Source organism: Triturus cristatus, chromosome 7 (genome assembly GCF_964204655.1).
Source record: "Triturus cristatus chromosome 7, aTriCri1.1, whole genome shotgun sequence".
Classification (NCBI taxonomy): Eukaryota; Metazoa; Chordata; class Amphibia; order Caudata; family Salamandridae; genus Triturus; species Triturus cristatus.
Window position 1 is genome coordinate 1,071,998,530 of NC_140590.1, and position 24,629 is coordinate 1,072,023,158.

Sequence of the window (24,629 nt, forward strand, 5' to 3'; positions counted from 1 at the left end):
ATCACCACTTAAAACTAAACCCCTCCAAACTGAGTTCCTACTGATTTCCCACTGCACAGAATTCGATCCCGTCTAAACTGAGCCGGACTCAATGAATGTATTGGTCTGCAAACCTTACGTCATTGTATGTACATAATCACTAGGCTTCAGGCCAGACAAATGTCTGAATTTATGCATTCAAATAAACTCAATAGCAGAGAGGGTGCAATCACAATTAAACTGAGAGACGATAGCCTTATCCTGGAATCTGAAAGTGGTGGCACCATCTCTTTGTCTGCCATAAAGGGCGCTACATAAATGTTCTTTCTTCTGAAAGGTAAACTCAAGGTACACATTGCTTCTCTGTGGGAAGTGCTCCACTTCCCTGCTAGACTTGTCTCAGCAGTGAAATGCGTTGAGCGTATCAGACCTGTGAGCAAGTCTCAAAATTGGCTTCCTGTCAATGATCGGGATGTCTTCAAATGGTATCACTCTAAAAGGATGCTCCCAAACACACCAAAACACTTGAGCAGAAACAGAACAAATGAGAAGGTCGCAGGGTTCTCGAGACCACTGACTCCCAGAAACAGCCATCTCCAAGAAAGAAAGGACTATAAGACAATCAGTTTCAGGATCGCTCCAAACATCTGAAATTCTAACCCCTTCCCCCAAAAAGCACAAATCACTCATCCAAGACATTCAAACAAGAACTGAAGCACCAGAGCTTACAAGGACATTTTGAAGAATTACCTTTCATAGTATTAACAAAAGGTCGGTACTCACTGAAGTTTATGTAATGCAAGTCCTAATATGTGTATGTGCATTTCTGCTTATGTTTTGTATTATTATTACTATTGTATCCGCCGTTAATTGGAAAGTGAAACTGGAGCCATTGGTACATTACTGCCGGCCTGCCTGGTTTAATAAAATATACAGGAGCTCATGTACAAGCCCCTTGCGCCGCAGGTGGGGGTCAGTTTTAATATGGGAAAAAGTGACATACAGCCGGCGCAAGGGGCTTGTAAATAAGCCCACAGTGTTTAAATGCTCCAACGGTCTGATTTAGATGAGCTTTTTTCCTCTTGTAAAACGCCCCTCAGCTTTGGTGCACGCTATATAGACCCGTAAAGTAATGCAATTAAATCACATTTTTCTTACTTTGTAAAAAACAATAGCCCTTTGCTGGAGGTAGTCCAATCAATTCTAGGCCAGAATTGCCTCGTCTCTAAATTTGTGACCATGACAAAAAATGTAAGTCGATTTCCACCCATCTCTTCCCCTGCCACAGCACAGCGCTGGCACTTTGCGATAGAATGCAGGTTGGTGAGTGGTGACGAAGACCTCCCTCTCTGTCGGGTGACGGTGACATGTGTCAATGTCTGAGTGCTCGGTTCAATTATGGAGTATGACACATGACTTCCATCCTTCCAGAGACCCTGGTCTGCCGGGAAAACTTCCATCTTTCCCGCCAGACCGCTCGACTTTAGCTCGAAAGGCCTCTGGCCCTGCCTCTCTATGGGTAAAATCAGCAGTCGGTGGCAGCGTTTTTTAAATCGTCAAAGGGAAAAAGGACAGCTGCGGAGAGGCTGACAAGTTGTCGCCATGTCAAGTATTCGAAATGTGTGGATGGATTTGACAGCATTAGCCTCCTGGCGTCTGGACACGGTGATGATGGCACTGACCAGAAGTCCCACTTTCACTCTTTGCATCAGTTGTTCTGTGGCCTGAGGACATCCAGTTTTCCTCTTTGAAGAACTCATGGCTCCTGGATCAGTGTTGGCTGCATAGCAAGTGGCTTCCGGCCATGTCTGTTGAGGAATGGCATCATTTCTAAATGGGAACCTCTCTTCTCATATCTTATTTACTAAAGTGTCACTGTACTTAACCAGCCATTTTGGAACGGGCCACAGTCTTTTCTCATTATAATAATAACACATGTCTCTCTGCAGCGCTTCAGACCACATTTCTAAGGGCTTCAGATCATATGTATTAGAATCGCCTAATTTAATAGTGCTTAATTTACTGACCTCAGAAGCATGGAAGGCTGAGTCCGCCTTGACAGGGCTAGAAACTTAGACCTGCAGATCACTGCATGTTTCAGCTGCAAGCATTTACCTCAGGGAGCCCTTTTATCGGCATTATAATTGCTCGTTTTAAGGTATAGTTTGACAAACCTTTAGTACTTGCTTCTGTGAAACATTGTTTTTACGTCTGAGCCCGGACTCATACACTGGCCAACAGATGTTGCTAGTCATGTAGGGCCATATGTAGATAAATTATAATTACCGATTCATAAATACCGAATTTTACCAATTCGGTATTTATGAATCGGTAAATAGTATGTAGGTAAACAATCGGTAATTATTACCGATTCGGTAAATATCGGTATTTATGAATAGGTATTTACCGAATCGGTAATAATGCATCCCTTCCCATACATTCCTATGGGCCTGGAGGCCCATAGGAATGAATGGGAAGCCATTTACTATTACCGATTCGGTAAATACCGAATCGGTAATAGGGGAAACATATTCATGGGTGGCAGGGTGTCACATTGACACCCTGTTGCACCCCTGATTCGAGCATGTGTGCACATGTGGCGCACATACATGCCCTAAGGGCATGTATATCTGCCACATGGCACTTTTAAATCAGCCAAATATAGCTTTTTGAAAGGTATTCGTTATTTATCATCAACCTGTAGTCGGTGGTAAATACCGAATCCTTACTACTGAAATTCACTCACTTGAGTGCTCCCTACATATGATTTAAGGATTCGGTAATTTACCTAATCTGTATTTTACCGATTCGGTATTTTACCAATCCCTTACCGATTCGGTAAATTACCGAATCCTTAAATCATGCCTCCTACATCTCAAATGCCTAAATACCGGTCGGTAACGGGATATTTACCGATTTTCGGACGTTACCGACTGGTATTTAGCTACCTACATATGGCCCGTAGTGTTGTAAATCTGCAGTGACGTTGAAGAGAGGTCAGGTAGTGCCATATTTCCAGGAACCATAGCCATCAGAGCCAACCTTGAGACTTCAACCTCTCACAAATTGTTTATTACCCATTCCACTCCAACAGGCACACACAATACTTTTTATCCCCCCCCCCCCAACTTCCTGGAAAGGGCACAGTGTTAGACATCTCCCCAGGAATCTGGAGCGATCCCAATATCATTAACCTCAGCATCAACATACCTATCGATAACAGCACTTCAACCACCACAGCCAAAGCACATACAGACAGCTGAAAAAAACTAGACCTCAAAAAATCCCACTTCCTTCTCAAAAGAACCTCAAATAAAAAACTGACATTAAGACATACACACATTCTACAACTGAATCTGCTTTGCATTGAATCACCTTGTTGTAGTTAAATTATTCAAGTTAAAATGGTTGTTGAGATCACCTAGAATGTATAGGAAGGGGTGGATCAGAAGAGTCTTGGTCACCATATCAAGTGAGGAATCTTTAAAGTTTGCTTTGCTATGTGATGTTCTATAGATTTAAAAAAAGGAACACGCAGACGTTGGAGTGGGATGACATCTTAACAGGAAAGTTTTATAGTTGTTTATAGTGAAGTTTTCAATGTGAGTTATTTGTAGTGATTTTCTTTGGATGACTACTAGACTGCTTCCAATTTTGCCAATGCTATTATTGTTGATGATTACTTCAAGACTCCCTCCATTTCTGCCAATACAATTTTGTTGGGATGGCTTTGTGGAATATGGGTGCAAAGTCTTCATTGAGATGTGAGATCTGGTGTGCTTTCTAAGAGTAAATCAAATATGTTGGGGTGGTTTTTGTTCATGGACCTTGCTTTAAAGAGTAAGCATTTCAGTTCTTTGGACTCATTCCTCTTGATGTGGTGGTACTTTGAGGAAGTGTGATCTAGTACAGTAGAAGATTCAGGTATACAAAATGGTTTGAATGGTGTGTGGAGGGTTCCGGGGTGAACCCGCGATTAGGGAACCAAGCGATTATGCATTCACACCTTCCCAGTACATGTGATCTTTTTAGATAAGTTGTTTGATCTAAGTGTCAGTGGTCGGATTTGTTGTGGAATAATCTATATCAATGGTATGGGTGTTTGGGGGCGAGAACAAGGCAGCGATCCCATATAATCTGAAGACCTTTACATGAATATACCATAGGCAAAGTAAATAGATCTTGCCTTTTGATTCGCAGCCTTTAAGTAAAAAAAAATCCAAAATGGCTGCTGCGCATCACCATGCATATGTAACAACAGTCAGACATTTTGGAATGCTTTTTTCATTTTTGTTTTGAGAAAAAGCATTACACGGTGGCCACTGTTATATCACTACACATGTACACACACATGCGCAGGAGTCGGTGACCACTTTAGAATACTTTTGTCTTTTTGATTTCGAGAAACATAATTCTAAAATTGGCAATGGGTGCATCAAAGAAATCAGATGCAAGGTCACAAGACCCAAACCCACACTGAGCCCTTGGGATATCCCACAAGAAGCAGACTACAATCTCAGAGATACTGTATTGCTGCCATTTCATATACCCAACAGTGCCCAGAAGCCATGAAACTGACTACTGTTGCAAAATGAAAAATTGCCTAAGCCAAAAGGGTTAACCTCTCATGGGTTTTGCTTAGACAAGAAAGCAGCTCCTTACAAATATAAGATGCTCAGAAGATGACTCTTCACTAAATAAATCTCTAAAGAGCCAGGCCTGAACACTGTTTAAACACCAAGCCAAATGCCGAGTGTTTGTTCTGCACACCCTCTCCTGATATTTAATGATTTTTGCCCCAGGTCACAAATGATGAAGTCAGACCAAGCATCGGAATTGCTTTCTAATACGTGTGTCTCCATCTTTTTTTGGACCAGAAATGCACAGACTTGCATGGTGAAAGAAATGTGAGGCACAATAAAATCTAAAAAGGGAATGAGTTGAGTGAAAAGAAAGCCTGTTATATTTGCTGAAGACCTTAAGCCAAGCCTTGTGGCAACAAAAATATTTAATGGAAAAATGTTTTGCCTATTCTCATCTTCAGGTGATATCCTTATTAGGCCACTCAGCCATTTAATTCTTAAATGAAAAATGAACAGAATTTAAAAATACTGGCAATGATGTGTGGGCAGTGTTAAATAAAAATAAAAGCCATGTAAGGGTGCTCGGCCTTCAGCTAGCACGTATGGGTAGCCTTCACTCACTGGACACAGCCCGGGTGCTGCAGTGAGCCCCCGGCAGCAGCGAGCGAGTAAGTGTCCGGCCCTCACAGAGGCTGCTGCACAAAACGGCGATCATTTGTTTACAAATGGAGATGTATGTGCAGGGCACAAGTTGGGGGTACACACAGGTAGATAGTATCCTCCCTCTAGTTTCACAGGATGGAAGCCGTCCACCCTGCCAAGAAGTTGGGCCCCAATGAAATATGCTGAACTCATCCTGGTGTAATATTCAGGCACCGGGACACATTCAGGAGTGCATGCACAGTGTTTGCTTTAGCTCTGAGCAGCAAAGTGTAAGAGGTGAGGGTGTTTTGATATTTTAATTTCCAGCTGGGAGTGTGCACCTATTGGAGTATCCTTGGAGGGGAGCTATCTAGTTTGTTTTATTTGTTTTATAGCCCTATAAATCCCAATGCAGAGTGTCAGAGCACTTTACATCACACGTTTACATTATACATTGACAATAAATCATATAAGTGTGTAAATCAATGCACAAGATGTGTTACATAAGAGAGTTAAGGTTACAAGATGCAGGAGTTGCATGTCCTTCATAGCTCACAGTGCTAGACTAGAAGTATTACAATTTATGAACTGCAAGTAACAAAAGGATCTCTGTTAACCCCTTCGCTGCTAGGCCTCCTTCCCACCCCCCGTGCTAAGCCTTTTTTGGCTATTTGTGGTAGTTCGCGCTTAGGCCCCTGTAACTTTTTGACCACATAAGGTATCCACACCAAATTTGCGTCCTTTTTTTCCAACATCATGGGGATTCTAAAGGTACCCAGGGTTTGTGGATTCCTCTAAAGGAGACCCAAAAATTAGCCAAAATACAGCTACATTTTGTTTTTTGTTTGTTGAAGAATTGGAAAAAAGGGCTACAGATGGAAGCATCTGTTTTTTTCCCTGCAAATGGTATAAAACAAGGGGTTATGGTGCTGAAATCACCATCTTCCCAGCTTTCATGGACAAGCAGACTTTTGTCAGAACACCAAAACTGTTTGGCATTTATCTGGGACATAGCCTATTTTTGCTATTTTTTGTGCTTTCAACCTCCTTCCAGTTAATGGTAGAAATGGGTATGAAAGCAATAATGGATCCTAGAAAGCTATACATTTTAGAAAAGTAGACACAATTCTGAATTCAGCAGGGGGTCATTTGTGCAGATCCTTTAAGGTTTCTTTATAGAAACTAACAGTTAAATATAGGAAAAATTGAAATTTAGTTGAAAAAAACAGCCTCTTGTGTCAACGTTTTCAACTGTAACTTCATCTAATTATGACAGCTGTTTAAAAGCAATATACCGTTACATCCGCTGGACCTTTCTGGTTGTGGGGATATATAGGACTTGTAGGTTTACCAAGAACCCGACGAACCCAGAGCCAATAACTAAGCAGCGTCTTGCAATGGTTTTTTATTATGTACCGGGTATATAGCAATTATTTTGGGAAAATGTATACATGTTAAAATTGGTATGAAAGACACCTATGTATTTATGAAATGGGAACAAAATATATAGTTTAGCAACAGTAGATATTTGCACATTTCCAAAATTGGGAGTACCCATACTAGCCTAAGAATTATAGGTCATTTTTCAAAATGACTTCTTTTTTACACATTGTCTTTCATTTGGAAGGCAGAAATCCATCGAAAGTCAATAGGTAATAACAGTTGCTCTACAATCCTGTGTTACCATAAGTCTCCCGATAAAAATGGTACCTCACTTGTGAGGGTAGGCCTAGTGGCCACAACAGGAAACGGCTCAAAATGCAACGTGGACACACCATATTTTCACAATGAAAAATGACCCTTTTTTTGCAAAGTGTCTAGCTGTAGTTTTTTAACCCTGGCTCTGCTGGCACCTAGGGAAACCTAGCAAACCTATACATTTGTGAAAACTAGACACGCAGGGGAATCCAGCATTGGGTGACTTGACTGGCTCTCACCAGGTTCTGTTACCCAGAATCCATTGCAAACTTAAACACATTTTCCTCAAATTTCTGTGTTGGAAAGTTCTGGAATCTGCGTGGATCCACAAAATTTCACCCACCCGCGTTCTCCAAAAGTCTTTAGAAAATAATGGTACCTCACTTGTATGGGTAGGCCTAGTGCCCGTGACAGGAAACGGCCCAAAACGCAACGTGGACACACCACATTTTCACAGTGAAAAATGAGCCTTTTTTTGCAAAGTGCCTAGCTGTAGTTTTTGAACCCTAGCTCTGCCGGCACCTAAGGAAACCTAGCAAACCTATATATTTTTTAAAACGAGACACCCAGGGGAATCCAGGATGGGGTGACTTGACTGGCTCTCACCAGATTCTGTTACCCAGAATCCCTTGCAAACCTAAAAAATGTGTAAAATGACCATATTTTCCTCACATTTCTGTGGTGGAAAGCTCTGGAATCTGCGCGGATGCACAAAATTCCACCCACCCCGCGTTCCCAAAGTCTTTCGAGAAAAATGGTACCTCACTTGTGTGGGTAGGCCTAGTCGACGTGACACGAAACAGCCCAAAATGCAACGTGGACAAACCACATTTTCGCAGTTAAAAATTTCCCTTTTTATGCAAAGTGCCTAGCTGTAGTTTTTTAACCCTAGGTCTGCGGGCATCTAGGGAAACCTAGGAAACCTATACATTTTTAAAACTAGACACCTATGGAAATCCAGGATGGGGTGATTTGACTGGCTCTCACCAGGTTCTGTTACCCAGAATCCCTTGCAAACCTAAAAATGTGTCCAAAAAAACATTTTTTCCTCACATTTCTCTGGTGGCAAGTTTTGGAATCTGCATGGATCCACAAAATTCCAGCCACCTCGCGTTCCCCAAAGTCTTCCGAGAAAAATGGTACCTCACTTGTGTGGGTAGGCCTAGTGCCCATGACAGGAAACGGCCCAAAACGCAACGTGGACACACCATATTTCATAGTGAAAATGGACCCTTTTTTTGCAAAGTGCCTAGCTGTAGATTTTAAACCTTAGCTCTGCCGGCACCTAGAGAAACCTAGCAAACCGATACATTTTTGAAAACTAGACACCCAGGGGAAACGCTGGGTGGTAGGAAATTTGTAGCTCTACGTGGATTCCAGAACTTTCCCAGAAAGAAATTTGAGAAAAAAGTGATTTTTTCAGCTAAATTTGAGGGTTGCAGGGCATTCTAGGTAGGAAAACGTTGGGGGATCCACGCAAGCCATACCTCACTGGACCCTCCCACGTGTCTAGATTTCAGAAATGTGTGGGTTTGGTAGTTTCCCAAGATAGCCGCCGAGCCCGGGGCCAAAAACCCAGGTGACCCCCCTTGCAAAACCAGGTTGTTTTGTGATAGGTCATTTTGATGTCTCCTCAATACGTTTTGGGCCCTTGCCTGTCGCAGGTACTTGACCCACCCATGTGAGTGAGGTATCATTTCTATCAGGAGACTTGGGGGAATGCTGGGTGGTAGGAAATGTGTGTATCGATGTGGATTCTAGAACTTTCTCACACAGAAATTTAAGAAAAAGTGGGTTTTTTCAGCTAAATTTGAGGTTTGCAGGAGATTCTGGGTAGGAAAACATTGGGGGACCCACGCCGGCCATACCTCCCTGGACTCCCTTGGGTCTCTAGTTTTCAGAATTGTGGGAGTTTGGTAGGTTTCTCTAGATGACTGCCGACTCGGGACCAAAATCTCAAATGCCCCCTATGTATTAAAAAATGACCTGGTTTTGCAAGGGGGGTCACATGAGTTTTGGATCCCAGGCTTGGCGGCCATCTAGGGAAACCTACCAAACCCATACATTTCTTAAAACTAGACACACGGGGGAGTCCAGCGAGGTATGGCTTGCATGGGCCCCCCAACGTTTTCCTACCAAGAATGCCCTGCAAACCTCAAATTTAGCTGAAAAAATAACTTTTTTCTCAAATTTCTGTGTGGGAAAGTTCTGGAATCTATGTGGATCCAAAAACTTCCTACCACCCATCGTTTCCCCAGGTCTCCTGATAAAAATGATACCTCACTCGCGTGGGTGGGTCAAGTACCCGCGACAGGCAAGGGCTCAAAACGTATTCAGGAGACATCAAAATGACCTATCACAAAACAACCTGGTTTTGCAAGAGGGGTCGCCTGGGTTTTTGGCTCCGGGCTCGGCGGCCATCTTGGAAAACTACCAAAACCATACATTTCTGAAAACTAGACACCGGGGGGAGTCCAGCGAGGTATGGCTTGCGTGGATCCCTCAATGTTTTCCTACCCAGAATGCCCTGCAAACCTCAAATTTAGCTGAGAATAAAAACAAATTTTCCACATATTTTAGGGTGGAATCATCATGCCAGCACAAATGTCCCACAGCGTTCCCCTCAGTCTCCCGAGTAAAATGATACCTCACTTGTGTGGGTGGGGCAAGGGCCTGTGACTGGAAAGAGCCCAAAACATAGGGAATAAGGGTATAGCACCGAGAATTCTAAGCGCTACATTTTAAAAAAAATACATTTTTAGCCAATTCTGCATTGGACACCGACTTAAGTAAGGTATCATTTTACTCAGGGCACTAAGGAGAATGCTGCGGCGTAGGACATTTGTGCAGCCACTGTTATTCCACACAAAAATATGTGGAAAATGTGATCTTTTCAGCTAAATTTGAGGTTTGCAGGGGATTCTGGGTAGGGAAACGTTGGGAGATTCACGCAAGCCATACCTCATTGGACTCCCCAGAGTGTCTAGTTTCAGAAATGTGTGGGTTTGGTAGGTTTCCCTAGATGGCGGAGAGCCCGGGGCCAAAACCCCAGATGCCCCCCCAAAACCAGGTAGTTTTGTTATAGGTAATTTTGAAGTCTCCACAGGACGATTTGGGCCATTTCCTGTTGCAGCCACTATGCCTACCCACACAAGTAAGGTACCATTTTTATTGGGAGACCTGGGGGAACGCTGGGTGGTAGGAAATTTGTGTCAGCCCAGTGATCCTACAACTTTCCCACACAGAAATTTGAGAAAAAATAGATTTTTTCAACAAAAGTTGAGGTTTGCAGGGGATTCTGGGTAGGGAAATGTTGGGGGACCCACACAAGCCATACCTTGCTGGACTCCCCTGGGTGTCTACTTTTCAGAAATGTGTGGGTTTGGTAGGTTTTCCTAGGTAGCCGCCGAGCCCGGGGCCAAAACCTCATGGGACCTGCCTTGCAAAACCAGGTTGTTTTGTGATAGGTAATTTTGAAGTTGCCTCAATAGGTTTTGGGCCCTTGCCAGGGGCGTAACACAGGCCCCTGCAGCCCCCGCGTTGTGGGGGGGCTCGCGCTCCAGGGGCGACCTCCGCGGCCGTGCAGCCAGCACTTACAAGATACCTCTCTACGGCCTCTTTATAATAAATTAAATGGTGTGCATGTCTCCGCGTCTGCGCAGAGACTGGTAAAAGTTGTCATGCGCAATGAGCAATTAAAAGTGCGTGTGAGGAGGTGAGGCGTCCCCGAGACGACCGAGGGACTGTGTGGCCACGGGCCATAATTTAATTATTGCTAGCCCCTGAGTGGCCGCTTGGATGTACGCTGTCTCGTGCTCCTGGTGAATCACAAAGTCTCTGTTTAAGGTAATTCCCACCTGGGGAGCGAGGCTTCTATCGAATGCCTGATAGCCGTTCAAAAACTGAAAAGTGCCAGTACTTTCCGTTAAATGTATTTTAGCAGTGCCCAAGAAGTGCAGGTTCTCTCCATTTTGAATTAAAGAGGTTCCCGACAGTATCTGCCCGTTTAAAGCACTGCTTCCAGCCGATTAAAGTGGTACTTTACTTCTCCCAAAAGGAATGCGAGCATTCCTCAGGGTCTGCACTAACACCACCCCCTTAAAACAGACATTTGCTTCCTTTGGCTGCGGTAAAAAAGGTCTACTATGTGGATGGAGAGTCTAAAAGTACACAGATGACATCAATCCAGCAGGTGGTTCAAAATGAACGAGGCTGGGACCTAGCACACACACGGGTCCGCGCGCGCTGCTGCTGGCTGGGTGCACCAGAGTACACAAGCGGCCTCTGAATGAATCTAAAGGCTGTGATGTGGTCAGACTTGTTTCCAGAGGGGGTGGGGCAGGGGCACATCAATCTTCATGTTTTTCAATTATGCGCATCATTGGCATCTTGTAGACGTGATCCCGATACCCCTCAATTGCGGGCAGGTTCTGGCAATGACTGAAGTGTTTTTATCAGTGAATACAAGAAGAAGCCAGTGAGGAGTTGTGATGTAGTAACTGTTTACCGAATGTTTTCACCCGGTGGTTTCGGTCAGTATCACACCAGTGATTTCTATGGGCTTGACTTTAAGTAGGCTGTTGTCTTCTGCAGCAGAGGCTCGTCAAAGCAAAGCACCACCTGGCTCTCTTTTGATGGCCTTCCCAAAGAATACTGCATTATTTTGCGTCTTTAATGGTGAAAACACCTTTCTGAAGTTGTGTTTAGCAAAACACCCTTTGTGATGGGGCTTCTGCCTCCCAATCACCTTGTAGACAGATGCTGGCCTCTTGAAGGCACCACAGCAGAGCTCAGTTTCATAGTATGCAGTGCCAGGGCTTTCTTAGTTCAGACTCCTGCTGGGCCCATAAACAAAGGTCCAATCTGAGGGGTCATCAGACCTCCTTTTGTTGGAGTCTCCTGGCTGACAGCATTCAGGAGCCTCACACCTAGAGGCAAATTCAGCAGAGGGGAAACAAAGGCTCACCCCTTGTTAGCACTTTACACATACTTAAGAGAGGCAGCTTTTCAATTTGTTCAGGCTCTGTTTAGGAGATATGCGTGCACTGTAAGAATGTCAGATGTGTTGATCTTTCCCAGTATTTAAAAAAAATAAATAGCATTTATATAGTGTTTACTACCCCTGAGGAGACGTTGTAATAATTTAAATATCACTATTTTTTCTTGTAAAGCACTATGGGTAGAATAAGTTTACGCTGACAATAGGCAACACTGTTTTATGTGTAGCTTTCAAAATTGCAAATCTTCTGCCTAAATCAGGAGGGATTCCCTGTATACTGGAAATGTGCTTTAATGTACTCATGATAGACATGTTAAACATATATGTGAGGGCTTAAGATCTGATGTCACTTTTATGATGCCACTTCCTGTGCTGTTACGCGCCATGATGTCACTCACCATGATGTCACGCGTCGTAATGTCACACGCCATGATATCATTTGCATACTGATTAACTAGGTTAGCCCCCCCCACTTCTTTTTATGGGACTTGTGCCCTGGTTATAAATAAAAAAGTATGTATTAATTTGTAATGTGACTTTTCTGTCTTTGTTCCCTTTAATTATCAGCCATGGATCATTCAGGCAGCATTAGAACACAATTAAAAGTGCTTTCTATTTATATTTGCTGTTCGAAGTATGCACAGATAAGTCAGTCTGGGACTTCAAAATAATGAGCTGGCAACCCTAATGATAAGACTGGAAGTTTGTTGCAGGATCAGCACATTATTTATTTCCTACACCCTCAGTCCCTATTAATGCCATAATAGCAATAGTTTAACTTATATCTGAAACCCTACGCCGCCGTCAATAACATGCTGCGTTACTTCAAGTGTCTGGGAATGCACCCAGCATTCAGACAACTCCCTCCTCATTCTTGCCCTTCACTTTTACGCTCACCCTGCACTCTCAGCTATCACAATGCGCTCACACTGACCACCATGCACTCACACCAGTCACTCGCTCCCCCTGCACTCACAGTGATCACTCTGCACTTATAATGCACTTGCGCTGTTCACCCTGTACCTCACCCTACAGTCACACAAGCACACTACTCACCTTTCACTCACCTGTACCCCTCACTGCTCAATCTGCAATCTCACTCAAACAAGCCCATCACTAACCATGCATTCTTTCGTCCCACTCTGCACTTACATCCTCACCCAAATTCACATGGTCACCTCACTCACCCTGCAGTCACGCCTCTTACCCTACTCTCACACTGTTGCATCACTCACCGTGCACTCACGTGGGCACTCCTGCCACCCACAAAGCACAGAGGGTTAACTTGCACCATGCAGATCACAGAACTGAGTGTGAGTAGTGCTATGAAAAAATGAAATGTTTGTCAGAAAGGTGCTATAGTGAGATGAGGTGCATTGTTGGTGAGTGGTAGTGAGGGAATTCATGGAGAAGGAGGAAATGTGGGAGGGGCACCAAAAAAGACTTGTACCATGTGCAACCAGTGCTAGGGCCTGCCCTGGCTGGGAGTGGTAGCCCCCCTGAAGTTCGGGTCCAGTTGTGCCTCTGGTTTCAATCCCCCAGCCAACTCAGGACTTTAGTTCTCGCTTCCCTGATTTGTTTTCTGAGGCTTAGGTCGGTGATGGCCACTAGGGAAGCAAGGGGCAAAGCCACTCCGTGAATGGGCATAGGTGTGCCACCCCCAGTGCCACACCCATTTGATCTCCATAGTATAGATATGTCGATCTCTGGACATTACATGGTACTTCCCGCGATTTGAACCATGAGTGAAAGCACACGGAGTTGAATATGGACTTTGATTTTTTTAAGCACACTGCTATGCTAATACAGAATTGTCAACCATGTTGAAAATAACGAGTTGCTTGAAAATGTATATTTTGTGTAGACCACAGTGTTTATAATGTGAGTGCACATCAGTCTCTTACTCCTCCCAGTACTGACCGAATGTTCACCGAATGTGCAATATTCACCTCAATTTCTGAAGATCAGGGATTCATCTTCACAATAACCTCTGTGTGGAAAAAGGACGTGTCCATCACTCTGCATAACCAACCCCTTAATATAGAATGCTTTACTCCCTTCTAAAATTCTATTGCCTTCATCGGCAAAAGAGAAAGGAAGGTGATCCGAATCTTACTTTTCCCTTTAAAAACTAACCACATTATCATCTCCAGCTTTACTCTGAACATCCTAAAACACTTCAATATAGACTTGCTCAGACAGATAGGTGTTATATGGGAATGGAGTGTATTGGAAAAATTATGAGTGCACATATTTTAAAAGCAAGCTTACAACTAGCTACTATTTGTTTGAAATCATTTGCCGCTTGAGCAGATTTGGATGCTTCTAACTAAAATGTACATGCCTTTGCTTTTTCGCGAACCAACGCGAGGGGCTGAAAGACATCTTTTCAAATTATTTAGGTGTGTGGGTTTTGGTTCCCGTTTGCCTGCAGAACTGTCTCTGGCCACCCTGTTACTTCTATTTACATGCCCACCATTTCGTGATGGGCTGCTATCTTCCCTCACATTTCTTTTCATGAGAAGTGAATTCTCAGCTCCTGTCCCATGCCAGGGCCCAGGCCTGATTCTAAGTCCTCTGCCAAGTATTATCATGTTTGTCGAGCCGTATCCTTGGGATGACCTCTTGCCAGGGCCTCCTTTACTTTCCCCAGGTAGCAATTGCTGCCTCTTAAGATTCCATTACTGAATGGGAGATTGTTGCAACCATTAAAGGCAGATGCCATCCAGAGACGTTTTAAGGCAAGGGTAAAATGGGCTCCGGCACCTTTATGCACAAATAAAAGGGGCATTGTTTGACTGGATGGGTTTGATGTTTATGCTGCTAAATTGTATTGCTTTATCAGGTACTTTGAAAAATGTATGCCTTCATGCACAAACAAAAGGGGAATTTGTTTTACTAAATAGGTTTGACTTAGGTATGCTGCTACTTGCTGTACTTGTTATTGATTTACCAGTTACTTTGAAATATTTGCACCTTCGTGAACAAACCAAAAGGGCATTTGTTGACTAAAGTGGTTTGATTTTTGTATGCTGCTTCCTGCTGTACCTGTTACTGTTTTGCCAGTCACTTAGAACATTTTGAGCCTTCAAAAAGGGAATTGTTAGTCTAAACCAGTTTGATTATTGTATGGTGCTGTAGTTGTTATTGTTTACCAGTTGCTTTGAAATACATGTGCCTTTATGCACACACCAAACGGAGAATTGTTTGACTAACCTGGCTTCATTTTTGCATACTGCTGGACTTGTTTTTATCATGCACATGTATTTTCACCTTGATGCAAGAAAGTTGGATTGTTTTACAAAACATGCTTGATTTTTGTATATTGCTGGACTGGTGATTGCTTTATTATGCACTTTGGAAGTATTTGCACTTTTCTTTTGCTTTACCAACTTCAGTTTATATAGATTCTGTCATTAGGTACTTGCTGATATGGTTTATTTTTATTCCACTTGCGGTGTTATTTATGATGTTGCTCGCACTTGTCTGAAATAAGTGTACCTTAAAACTTGTCTGCAGCATTGTTTATACTACAGAAATTAAAGAAATTCAATTGCATCAATGTTCTGAAGCATCCAAACAGTTTTCATCCAAAGCCTTGTTTGCCTGCCTATTTTGTCCTGCTTACTAATAAAGACAATTGGTAGAAATCAAAATTGCTTCCTCAGTTCACGTTATTATCATGGACAGACCTAGACAGTCACAAGGGTGTGGCATTTTGATAATTCACTAGTGTATTTCTCTTGGAATTCGCAGGATACTGAGTTATACCTTGTGTTCTTCTCATGTATATTGTCAGGCGAGTCTTTGGGATTGCAGGTTTGGGTTTGTCTTTCAAAGTTTCATGTTATTGTCCATCAATGACAATTCTAATTCAGATCCTTCATAGTTGTTCTTTGATCTTCAGCCAGAAGCAGTTCCTGAGACAACAGGATCGCTCCTTGGCATTGTTCTGATTGCTGCTGCTCCTGAGACAATAGGACCTCTCCTTGGTATTGTTCTGTTTACTCCCTCAGTTAAATAATCTGCTCTTGACAGTATTGTTACAAATGGCATAGCTTATATGTTAAGAGGGTTTCCCACTTTCTCGTTAGAAGCATTTTATTAAATGTTGGAGGTTTCAAATCAAAATATACCAGATTTTTGGGTGGTGGGGCAAAGTGGTAGGTGGTGGGCCGGTCCGCCGGGGGTGGCCCTCCATGCGCTTTGCAGGGGGGCCCACTCAGGTTTCGTTATGCCCCAGGCCTTTGCCTGTCGCAGGTACTTGACCAACCCACACAAGTGAGGTACCATTTTTCTCAGAAGACTTTGGGGAATGCAGGCTGGGTGGAATTTTGGGGATCCAAATAGATTCCAGAACTTTCCACCACAGAAATGTGAGGAAAATGTGTTTTTTGGGACAAATGTTGAGGTTTGCAAGGGATTCTGGGTAACAGAACCTGGTGAGAGCCAGACAAGTCACCCCATCCTGGATTCCCCTGAGTGTCTAGTTTTCAAAAATGTATAGGTTTGCTAGGTTTTACTGGGTGCCGGCAGAGCTAGGGTTCAAAATCTACAGCAAGGCACTTTTCAAAAAAAGGGTCAGTTTTCACTGTGAAAATCTGGTGTGTTCACGTTGCGTTTTGGACCGTTTCCTGTCACGGCCACTAGGCCTACCCACAAAAGTGAGGCACCATTTTTCTCTGAAGACTTTGGGGAATGCGGGGTGGGTGGAATTTTGTGGATCCAGGCAGATTCCAGAACTTTCCACCACATAAATGTGGGGAAAATGTGTTTTTGGGACAAAGTTTGAGGTTTGCAAGGGATTCTGGGTAACAGAACCTGGTGCGAGCCAGACAAGTCACCCCATCCTGAATTCCCCTTTGTGTCTAGTTTTGAAAAATGTACAGGTTTCATAGGTTTCCCTATGTGCCAGCTGTGCTAGGACCCAAAACCCACAGGTAGGCACATTGCTAAAAAAAACTTCTGTGCTTAGTGGGCTTTCTGCCGCCCTGGGGGAATCAGGGCAGCCCCCACCCCATGCATAAAAAAGCCAGCATAATCGCTGGCACCTAGTGGGCTTTCTGCCCCCTCCTGGGGGCAGATCAGGGGCCACTGCCCCCATCTGCCCCCGGGGGGACAGAAAGACTAGAATTTCTCTGGGGGTGGGGGTATTGTCATGCCCATTTTGGGAAGCCCCCACCCCTACATGAATACAAAAAAAATCCCTGGTTTCTAGTGGGCTTTCTGACCCCCGGGGGCAGATTGGGGGCTACTGCCCCCATATACCCCCCAGGGGGGCAGAAAGAGTGGAATTTTTGTGGGCGGGGGTGGCAGCATTGGCATGTCCATTTTGGGCAGCCCCCACCCCTGATTCAAATTGGCACAAAAAATTCCTGTTGTCTAGTGGGCTTTTTGCTCCCCCCCGGGGGGCAGATTGGGGGCTCCCGCCCCCATATGCCCGCCAGGGGGGGCAGAAAGGCAGTCATTTTGGCGGTGGTGGGAGCATTGGCATGCCCATTTTGGATAGCCCCCCACCCTAATTAAAATTGCCCCCCAAAAAATCCCTGGTTTTTAGTGGGATTTCTGCCCCCTCCCGGTGGGGCAGATTGGGTGCTACTGCCCCCATCTGCCCACCAGGGGGGCAGAAACACTGTTATTGTCGCGGGGGTGGGGGCATAGTCTTGCCCGTTTTGGGCAGCCCCCACCCTAATTCTAATTGCCCCCTAAAAAATCCCTGGCTTCTAGTGGTCTTTTTGCCCTCCCGGGGGGCAGAAAGGCTGTAATTGTGGCAGAGGGGTGGGGGCATTGGCCTGCCCATTTTGGGCAGCCCCCACCCAATTAAAATTACCCCCCAAAAAATCCCTGGTGTCTAGTGGGATTTCTACCCCACCGGGGGGCAGAAAGGCTGTAGTTGTGGTGGGGGTGGGGGCATTGGTATGCCCGTTTTGGGCAGCCCCACCCACATTGAAATTGCCCCCAAAAATCCCTGGTGTCCAGTGGGCTATTGCCCCATCTGCCCCCCAGGGGAGCAGAAAAACTGAATTTGGCCAATTTTTTTGGGGGGGGGGGGGATTCTCCCCTTTCCAATGATACCCCACCCGTCTTTCTATGTGCTCAGGGGGCTGAGATAGCCCCCTGAGCACATAGAAAGTGAAACTGAAATGAGCCTAATGTCAGCGCGACGTGCGCACTGATCGTCATTTCATAGAAATTAAGGGGGGCCTCGGGAGCTGAGGAAGCTCTTCCCCAGCTCCCAAGGCTTTGGGGATGAAAAAGAAATCCCTCTGGTGCCTGAACCAGAGGTATTTCCGGTGCCATGTGCCAGGACGGCAGGGAGCCGTCCTGCGCACACGAGCACCGTAGCGCACGACGGCTCCCGGCTGTTGTGCGCACGGAAAGGGTTAAAAGCAGTAAACCACTTACTTATCAACATTAAAAACAAATCTGTAATCTGCATGTTACATGATGTGCATTACAGGAGACATATTAACCCTCTATGCTTCTTTGATTGAAAACTGGGACTAGACAAAACACAGATCACTCCAGTAAAGGCGTTATTAACCTTCAGAGTAAAGGCGTTATTAACCTTCAGAGTTATCACAGGATTATTATTCCCTGAGATTTACTGGGCAGGCAAAAATCTCTTCAGCAAGTGCCTCTAACCCACAAGATATTTTAAAATGTAGACTTTGCAATCAGTAAAGCAGAACAGATTTACTGCCACATTTCTCCTTGTTGCCAATTTCTTTGTGGCTGAGATTTTGAAAAATACATGTATAAATTGAGGCCCAAATTTTGTGCCAGGGTTGCATCACTTTGTTGGCATAACCTCGATGCAAAATTTCATTTGTTAAATTTCGTAATTTGCGCAAATATACTCATGATAAACCTGCTACACATATGTGAGATGAGCTTAAGATCTGATGTGACTTCTTGTGATGTCACTTCATGTGAGGTCATGGGTTGTGAGGCCACTTTCCTATGATGTCACATCCTGTGATGCCATGTGCAATGTCACACACCGTGATATCACACGCTGTAATATCACATGCCATGATGTCACTTGCATGCTGACCGACTTGGTAAGTCTCCAATTCCTTTTTTAGGATTTGCACCCTGTGTATATGTGAGAGGGTGTACTTTTACCAGTAAATTAAAACAGTAGCTTCAGAGGTGGACGGGGTCTCATCGGAGGCCAGTAGAGGTCATTTTCAAATGTGGGTAGGGAACTCAGTACTGGAATTTCTGAGTTGCCACTGATTAAGGCAGCATGTCGATGTGGGATTGCTGGAGTTTGGATTAGCCACACCTCTCTATTTGCCTCAACATTGCTGCAAAGCAGTGCTCAACTTCCAGCACCACATTGGTTTGCCTGGCACAGTGGGGTGTAGAGGGAGGTGGGACTGGTACCCCCAGCCTATGTCTGTCTTAGGGGACTATTCACAAACTGTATTTAGCAGTTCTTTGATAGTACTACTACTGTACTACAAGATGCTATTCACAAACCTATGGGTGTAAATCTCCACCTCCACCTCTCCTATCTTTTCTACTGGGAGCTCCTCACACATGTAAGTTTACTACATAGACGTTAATGTGGGAGGGACAAGGGAGAGTGGCTGGCAAAAGTTTCATACTTACCATTAAAGTAGAGACATTTAGAGTGGAATAAATATGTGCCCACCCACAAAAGAGTAACCCTATTGCTATTCACAAACTCCACTTCTAAAGTTACTACAGAGGGACCAAAAACAGTAGTGAATTGCTCAAGCTCAGAGATTAAGTACGACATATGGCCAACCACTGATACTGCAACACCTTCCCATACTAAATAATTGAGGTAGGGACTTAAAATTAAACGCCATAGGAAATAAAGTTAAATTAAATTAAAATAGGTAAAATATAAATAAATACAATTTAATGTTAAAAAATATCAAATAAAACAGATTTCTTATATAATTATGAAAAGTTTCAACAACCTTTTTGAAATTAAAATTTAAGGTAACATTATTTTTTATCAAAATAATTAATTCTTTGCATCACTTTTAATAATTAGTGATGCATAAAAAGAAAAGTTATATTTTTATCCTAGGTGTGACTTTATTTACTTATTTAAACTGCAGAAAAGGATTTTTATTTTTTTTATTTATTATATTTAAATAAATTAAAATGTAATTAAAGAATAAATATTACTGTATTTGTTTTATTTTGCTATTAATTTAAAATGAATGTCTAAAATTGATTACTATTAAAATCTTTCTACTATTTTATTTTAGTTAAATAACCCTTTTTATTTTTCCCTGTACTTTACTACAGGGAGACTCAACAGTTGAGGTGGAGATGGTAAAGTACAGGAATAAATAAAAAAGTTTATTAAACCTTATAATAAATTAGTAAAATATTAATACGCTTACCCTTGATGCAAGGCTGTGGAACCAAATCACATGACAGAACCAGCTGAGAAAAAGAGACCTTCAGATGTAGCCGCCTTGACACCTTCATAAGCCTCTTTAGGTGTAGTCTGAACGTTTGTCAAAATCAAGCAGTTCTTTGGATGTGAGTGCACAATACCTTCCACCATCCCATGAGATCAGTTAGAAAAAATATAACAGATGGAAACCCTATCCCATTTTCTGTTTCCTTCCCTGCCACAATCCTTGAGATCAGCTGTTGGCACAAGGTATGCAGACCCATTCCTCATTACCAGAGTGTGAGTGAACTGTACAGTGACTGGATATTCTAAATGCAGTGAGCCTCCACCGAAAGGGTCTCCTTCTCATACTGTGCACCGACAATATGTTAAATGCATGTGCAAATATTTACATGAGTAAGTGGGACTCGCTAATCAGGACAGGAAGATGTCCCTTCTGGAACATAGTATCTTTTATATAGCACTAACTAACTTACGGAAACAACTGAAAGATCCTAAAAATAGGATGGATGCTGAACAATGGCTGCTCTTCACACAATGGCATGAGGAGGCACACAAACATAAACCTGAATCCAGAGTATGAGAGATATTCAAAAGAAGTTGGAATACCAAAATGGCTACCACTGACACAGTCGGAGCTTGGGTACCAACTGCTCCACCTCATCTATAGTTATTCCCCTAGATCACTGAACCACAAAAGGAGAAAGAGAGTGAGGACCAGAGGGAGGAGGATTTATTGGACATGGTCCCCATGACACTGATTGGTATGCGGGTACAGGTCGGAGGCTGACCCACTACTGTGGAACTGTCTCCAGGACGATAAGACTGATGCAGGCGCCACCCATCTTCTGAAAGAACTTAAGCCATCTGCAAGATGCCCAGTCCTGTTACTCTGTCCCAAGTGCATACATTTTTGGGGAATGGTGGGGTAGTGTAGATAGTGGGGTCTGGGTTACACTGAAACAGTCAAACATTTCCAAGAATATATTCCTAAAGAAACCCCTGAACCGTTGCAGTGGTCTACCAAAGCCAAAAATGCATTTGCAAAATTTAAACAAGCTCAGACTTCAGCACCCACCTTAAATCTTCCTGTTTATGCCAAACCTTTCACTTGGAATTGTCATAAAACTAATGGATTCGTACTTGGAGTTTGGTGCATAGCTTATTACTCTTCAGTCCTGGACCCAGTCCTGGCTGGGCTCCTCCATGTTTATAGTCTGTGATGGCAGTTCCAAATTGTATTGAAACGTTTGACAACATTATGATCCTGTCCCCCATTCTATAGTGGCACTCCTTCTTGCTTAAAAAACCATCTCTTCTCCACTGCATGTCCAGATACAAAATGTATTTGTTGTCTGCTTCCTATATAGCCTTAGTGCATTGTTCCATTTTGAATCTTGTCTCACTAATGCCGACTAGTGTGGACAGAGATCTTCGTGATTGCGTCCTCGCCAGTGCCCACATTACTAAACCCTGTATTGACTGATGTGCCCAATATTGACTGTGAATCAATGTACTTTTTGTATGTTATGTCTCGGACACTATGAGGGTGTCTTAGTGACGGGGAACAACCTTTACAACGCAACTTTTACAACGCACTACCTTTACAACGCATTTTTTACAACGCATAATCCATTACAACGCATGACATTACAACGCATGACACTACAACGCATTTTTAAAAACTACCTTTACAACGCATTCCATTACAACGCATACTACCATTACAACGCATACCATTACAACGCATAATATTACACTACACTATCCAACACTTACCCTACTGTTGCACCCCCTGGAGTTAGAATAGTAATTTTTACCCCTATACCATCCAACACTTACCCTACTGATGCACCCCCTGGAGTTAGAATAGTAATTTTTACCCCTATACTATCCAACACTTACCCTACTGTTGCACCCCCTGGAGTTAGAATAGTAATTTTTACCCCTATACTATCCAACACTTACCCTACTGTTGCACCCCCTGGAGTTAGAATAGTAATTTTTACCCCTATACTATCCAACACTTACCCTACTGTTGCACCCCCTGGAGTTAGAATAGTAATTTGTACCCCTATACTATCCAACACTTACCCTACTGTTGCACCCCCTGGAGTTAGAATAGTAATTTTTACCCCTATACTATCCAACACTTACCCTACTGTTGCACCCCCTGGAGTTAGAATAGTAATTTTTACCCCTATACTATCCAACACTTACCCTACTGTTGCACCCCCTGGAGTTAGAATAGTAATTTTTACCCCTATACTATCCAACACTTACCCTACTGTTGCACCCCCTGGAGTTAGAATAGTAATTTTTACCCCTATACTATCCAACACTTACCCTACTGTTGCACCCCCTGGAGTTAGAATAGTAATTTTTACCCCTATACTATCCAACACTTACCCTACTGTTGCACCCCCTGGAGTTAGAATAGTAATTTTTACCCCTATACTATCCAACACTTACCCTACTGTTGCACCCCCTGGAGTTAGAATAGTAATTTTTACCCCTATACTATCCAACACTTACCCCACTGTTGCACCCCCTGGAGTTAGAATAGTAATTTTTACCCCTATACTATCCAACACTTACCCTACTGTTGCACCCCCTGGAGTTAGAAAAGTAACTTTTACCCCTATACTATCTAATACTTACCTTAAATGTAATTTAATATTATGCGTTGTAATGGTATGCGTTGTAAAGGTAGTATGCGTTGTAATGGAAATGCGTTGTAAAGGTATTTTTTAAAAATGCGTTGTAGTGTCATGCGTTGTAATGTCATGCGTTGTAATGGATTATGCGTTGTAAAAAATGCGTTGTAAGTGCATGCGTTGTAAAAGTGTGCGTTGTAACGTCATACATCCCTTAGTGACTAATTATACCGTGTGTACTGTGTGCACGAAGCTTGTCATCCTCACTTGAGCCTGAATCCTAGCAAAGGAAAATGTTGTTACTGTATTCACAGTGTAAGTATTCGCTTGGAGTGATGCTTGACTTTGGTCTCCTCTGGTTGCCAAGGGGCTTTCTAACATCAGCTGGAACTCCCATTAAGAATGAACAATATATATATTCAAAGCTTTTTAAATGTTTTACAATTACCAGCGCCACACCAGCACCCTCATCATGACGTTCCAAGGGGCAATGCCCTAGATCATTCAGCTGCTAAGAATGCCACATTGGGTGAAACTACTGATGTTTCTATGTGTGTTAAGAGAACTAATCTACTTCTTGTACCATCTTTAAAAGTTCTGACATAATTGCATCAGCAGGCTTTTGAAGTGTCTGGATTAAGCAGCAAAGTAAAAGAGACCCTTAGAGGGAGTATAAAGAAGGCACTGGGAGTGTGGTCGCACTGAAATTTCTACTCTCCAACCTTGCCAGGGTGTATGGCAGAACAGCCCATGCCGATAGGCATGACATGATACATGCCATCTGCAATCGATTGATAAGCAGCCTTCTTTCCTTCTGTATTACAAAGTTAGTGCAACTATTGTGCCATCTGCCTGCCACACAATGCTGGAAAAGGGACCAAGGGTCATGTTCAGGTAACAAGGGCAACCCTACTCAAAAGGAACCAGGATATTTAATACATAACGAGGGAACAATGGTTCCCATGGACAACGTACAGGGTACTAAATAGCTATGCACGATGGCAATTATCAGAGGTATACTGAAAGAGAGGAACAATTATACAGAACAAAAATTAGAGGCCAAATACTGTTTGTGCAAGTACTATATTGCTGCTTAAAAAAGTGCCCAGTGTCCCAAGTCAACTTGAAACTTATATATCAAAAAGTGACAAAATGTGACAAGGTTTCATAATCTACAACAATGACCCTTATGCGATATATAGTAACTCTCCACAGCCTTCTGACATATTAGTAGGGGCTGAAAATGGTGCGGGTTAGATGCGTGTGGATGGTGTTTCGACCACACATCCAATAGAGGGTCTCATCAGGACCTAACAATGAGCGACACCTGGAGCAATGCAGCAATCAATTGCCAGAGTGGTGATGTGCACACCAGACACGTGCGTGACAAAGATGGGAGGGATGGGGGGGGGGGGGGGTTAAGAATGGTAGTTACTCACATGGGGCCCAGCCGGGCACCCTGTGAGGGAAAGGGAAAGCTAACAATTCTCGTGGCGTGTTGCAGAAGCACATGTCCAATATTTAAATGAGAAGTAAACACGTCAATCCACGTCACAGTATATCACCGGTTTATCAGGAACAGAAACAATGAGTCAGCTTGTGTAATTGTCAAAGGGAGCGGGCCGCCGCAGTCAGCCACACAGCGCGGTAAATACTCCATC